General features: G+C 33.4%; 1 pseudogene; it reads right to left on the bottom strand.

The window, feature by feature from the left end:
• Window positions 1–661: 661 nt before the first annotated feature.
• On the bottom strand, window positions 662–3,704 carry LOC140829519 (protein NSP-INTERACTING KINASE 2-like; annotated as a pseudogene).
• Between the last annotated feature and the right edge of the window lie 1,077 nt (window positions 3,705–4,781).

Here is a 4,781-nt window from a genome sequence, read left to right as displayed (position 1 = left end):
GTGTAAACGATTGAGATTCGTGTGTGTGTGTGTGTATTGATTATTGTGTATGTCTAGTTTTTATACTGTCTTCAAGATAGTGATTTAATTCAAAAAAGTCGTTATGAGTCTAAAATAATATGGATGTACCGTGTATGTTGTGACTCATGGGGTTTCTTTTAAAAGTTAGATTCATATCTAAAAGTTGTTCAATTCGGATCGGTACTGACTAAATTTTATAGAGTAATGTATGTGAACTTATGAGATGTTTGAATCAATTTGTATATATTGTGATTAGTGGAAGATTAATTGATTTGGGGGGAAAGTTGGTGATTCGTGTGAATAATTAGTGGGATTCACTGATATCAAAAGCATGCAATATACATGATAAACGTGTAGTCAACCATAGAATGCTTTATATTGTTTAACTACACGATAAGTAATCATTCTTGAATTTTAATTTGTATGTTCCCAGCAAGGCAAAACTTTCTTAAGAATAGTTTCTTCTCTATTTTTTTTCCATCTGCTTAATTATTGCATTTAAATTTAACGGGGCAGTCCAAATCAGAGTAGATCCAGGTGAGCAACTTGAATGGTGGAAAAGAGGACATAGTGGATAATGATTTAATATATATTCAAAGGATTTAGAAATTGTTAAAAGGCAAAAAGAAAAGAAAAGAGAGAGCATAATTTATTATAATACATCATATTTATCTTGAATGATTTTCATAATCTGAAAAGACGCATCTGGCTCTATTCCAACTATGTATCCACAAATTCTCAAGATCACCATCTATTTAAAACCCTTTGTTCCTACTAACCACGGCAAGCCCAGGATCAAATTTATAAGCAATGAAAATTTACCGATCGCTCATTTTCAAGAAGAAGATATATGTGAACAGCCAAACTGATCGATCAAATTTATAAGCAATGAAAATTTACCGATCGCTCATTTTCAAGAAGAAGATATATGTGAACAGCCAAACTGATCAACTCTACTTCTGTCTGGAACTGTATTTCACCGCCCACAGCATTGTAATCTTTTAACCTTTTGACAGCCACCACAGTTCCATCATGCAACTGGCCTTTGTACACAATACCAAATCTTCCCTTCCCCAGTATATTCTTTGAGTTGAAATGGCTCTTTGCAGCTCGGAGTTCCTTAAATGTATAATTTCTTGAGTGGCCGAAATATACCTCAGGATCATATTGTTCTGCCAACAAAATGTAAGTTCTCGTAAGCTGCTCCGGGTACGCAACAAACATGTTAAGTTGAACTTACCATTAACATCGAAGAAAATATGCTGATTGTGTCTACATCTCCACAAACTGAGCAAGCTAACAATAATGATTATTGAAAACACGGCGACAAAACTCGTTCCAAAAGCAATGGCAACACGGCGTTTTGCTCTTATGTTTGATTGTTCTGGAAAAAAGATAGATATTTAGACTCCATAGAAGCAATGAAATGCTCGGGGAGGAAGTGAAATATACCTTTAACAGCATCTGGTGGGAAGGACCACCACTGTGGATATAGTACAGACAGAGCAATTGTTCTGAGAAGTTAGCCCACAAATCAAGGAATTTCTGACTACTTCGAAATGGAAAATTCCAGCAATGAGACAGGTATAATGCAAGAGATGATCCGTCAAAGAAACACAGAGATGACCTACTTAAATGTTCGGGCAGAAATTTTGGCAAAGGACCATTTAAATCATTGAAAGAAACGTCCCTGAAAGAATTCATAAATAATGCAAGTATTTAATTATTCAAGAATGTTTGGGACTAATTGGTTTACTTACACAATCAACATTGGTTTACTTACACAATCAACATTGATCGGGAAACGGGAAATCGAAAGGAGCAACATACACAAGGGTAAGGCTTTCGACTTTGGCAAGAGAGTCGGGTACCAGTCCGCTGAGGCTGTTGTTGTTAAGATGCCTCTCTTGCTCGAAGGATAGTGGAATATGAATCAATGTAAAGAACATGCAAACGCCAAATTTTTAGGGCAAAGTCTTAAAAACTCGCAGATAATTCAAGTTCTTCAGATTGCCCAGAGAATCCGGTATTTCACCAAACAGCTTTTTGCTGGACAGACCGTGTTTGAAGCTTTTCTAATTTTACAATGACATACGGAATTGGACCTGAAATATTATTGTTTTGCAGCAACCTACGTATGCCCAAATGGGAGAAATAATCAGCTCGTTAGTTACAATGGTTCAAAGAACATTTCAGTGAGTTGAATACTTCACATTAAGGGAACATTTAGCATAAACGAGAACATTGTGGACATGAATAACTTACACAGACTGCAGATTAGTAAGATTTCCAATCCTAGACGACAAGGTTCCAGACAAGCTCAGGCTAGGTAGCCCTCTGATACAAGTAAAATTTACCATCAAGAATCAGTTATAGACATTATTACTTCATATGACTTTGTAATCACATTTCAGAGTATATCCCATTTTAGCTAATGGCGAAGTATGATGGCACGCATATTGTCTCCGTCCACTTCGTAAAAGAGATCTGTAAAAGCAAGAAAGAATACAAACTAATTACTGCCGGTACTCATTTTGATAAATCTTGCTCCCAAACTTGTTATCAAACGCAGAGCGGATCTAGCAGGCTATAAGATGAACAGGTTTCGAATTTTATAAGTAGTTGTCTGAAAAATCAGGACTCCCCCAACTCCAAAAAAAAAAAAAAACCAAAAAAAAATTCATTGAGTCGCTGTCTATCCCGTCTAGTCCCCTCCAGCGAATTCTCGGATCGGCCCGGATTCTGAGCTTAAAATATTACGGAAAAACCTACCTAGATAGAAAAATTTCTCTCATTTTCCAGCAAGAGGAGTGGTGATAGCAATTAGCAACTGACAGAGCAGAAACATAGCCATCCTAGGAACAAGTCACCATCCTCCAGCTACAAGGATCTACAGAAGTTGCATCCCAATACTCCATCACATTATATGGATCATGTAAATCACTCTTTATAGCTATCAGAGCTACAACTGCATCCCGTTAAAGAAATCAAATAGTTTGTTAAATACACAACATAGCCAGTAATTATGAATACGCATTCATCCTTCGGTTCTTTCCCATAAGCAGAGCACAGTAATTACCCATACATTTTCAACAATAAAGATAAATGGTACTAATATGTGCATTTGCAACATAAAAGTACTACTCTAAAGTATGAGAATTGAAGTGATATGCAAGAAGAAAAGAGACAGAATCTGGCTAAAACAATAGTAGCAATTACAATTATAGTAAATACACAGTGGTTAGTTTTCAAAGAAACAAAATTTCAAGTAGCCATCAAGCATATAGAAGTTGAAAAGGATCAAACTTTTACCATTTTGTGAAAAGCAAAATATGAAATTTCCAAAGTACCTTCATAACTTACTCCAGAAGGAGATAGAATTGAGTAAGAGCCCTCCATTAATATAAAAAAACACCAATCTCGGTAACAGATAAATCAACTATTCCTTTCTCTATAATCTCCACTGATTTCACCTTCTCTGCAAACTTTTGATTTGGCCTCAAGAATAAGCCATTTTCATTAATGATACGCATCCTCCACTCATTGAATAATTATTATCCAAACACCTCAGCCAAAAAGGAGCCCACAATAACCCGAACCAATAAAGCAAGGCCTTGTTTAGAAGAAGGCGGGGTAAAACCAATAAAATGTAGGGAATTTTCTTGAAGCTGCAAAAACAGACAACAGACCTGAAATTTCAGGAGCCTTGAGATTTGGGAATCCTAGCTTGGGAATTCCATGCTGATTATTATTCAGAAATCAGCTTCAACTATGTGATTATTGTTCACAAATCACAACATATCCACTAAAGATTAGAAGCATCCACTCTATAGCTGTGACACACATCAGCGTTAGATGAAATGAAATGTATAAAAGTTAGGTACTAAATATTATTATTGAGTTATAAAAAATGACTAAAAGATAGTTCAATTTTTTTGGGGTGAATCAAAAGACTCACTTTATATTTACATTCAGTGATTAGAACTGAAAAGACGTGTGTGTTTTGAAAATATATTTTTCTAAAATATAATGAGAAATCAAATAATGCTTAGAGTTCAAATGACATTTATTTTCGTTTGATGATTGATTTTTTTTTGAAGATATAATATGCAGTATATTGAAATTTTATGAATTTTTTAAAATATAACATAGTAATAGACATTTTTTTCTGGAAAAATAGAAAATCTATTATATTATATTATATTATATTATATATATATATATATATTATATATATATATAAATAGCCAATCTTTTTAGAATTGTGATTTGTCTTTTAAGTCTTTCATTAATTTATAGATTTTAATTAATTATTAATATTAATCTATTATTATTATTATTATTATTACCTATATAATCTATTACCTATCTATTACCTATATAAAAGAGCCAATCTTTTTAAAATTATGATTTATCTTTTAAAGACAAAAACTTGTGTGAGACGGTCTCACGGGTCGTATATGTGAGACGGATCTCATATTTGGATCACCCATGAAAAAGTATTACTTTTTATGCTAAGAGTATTACTTTTTATTGTGAATATGAGTAGGGTTGACCCGTCTCACAGATTATGTTCCGTGAGACGGTCTCACATGAGACTCACCCTCTTTTAAATCCTTCATTAATTAATCTATTTGTCTCTATTACTATATATTAATGAACTTTAATTATCTATTATCTATATGACATATATAATTATATTATATTATATTATACCTATATAAAAGATTCAATGTTTTTAGAATTGTGATTTATCTTTT

The sequence above is a fragment of the Primulina eburnea genome, chromosome 4 (assembly GCF_022965805.1).
Source record: "Primulina eburnea isolate SZY01 chromosome 4, ASM2296580v1, whole genome shotgun sequence".
NCBI lineage: Eukaryota > Viridiplantae > Streptophyta > Magnoliopsida > Lamiales > Gesneriaceae > Primulina > Primulina eburnea.
The sequence above is the reverse complement of the archived record's forward strand: the minus strand, read 5'-3'. Positions and strand labels throughout refer to the sequence as shown.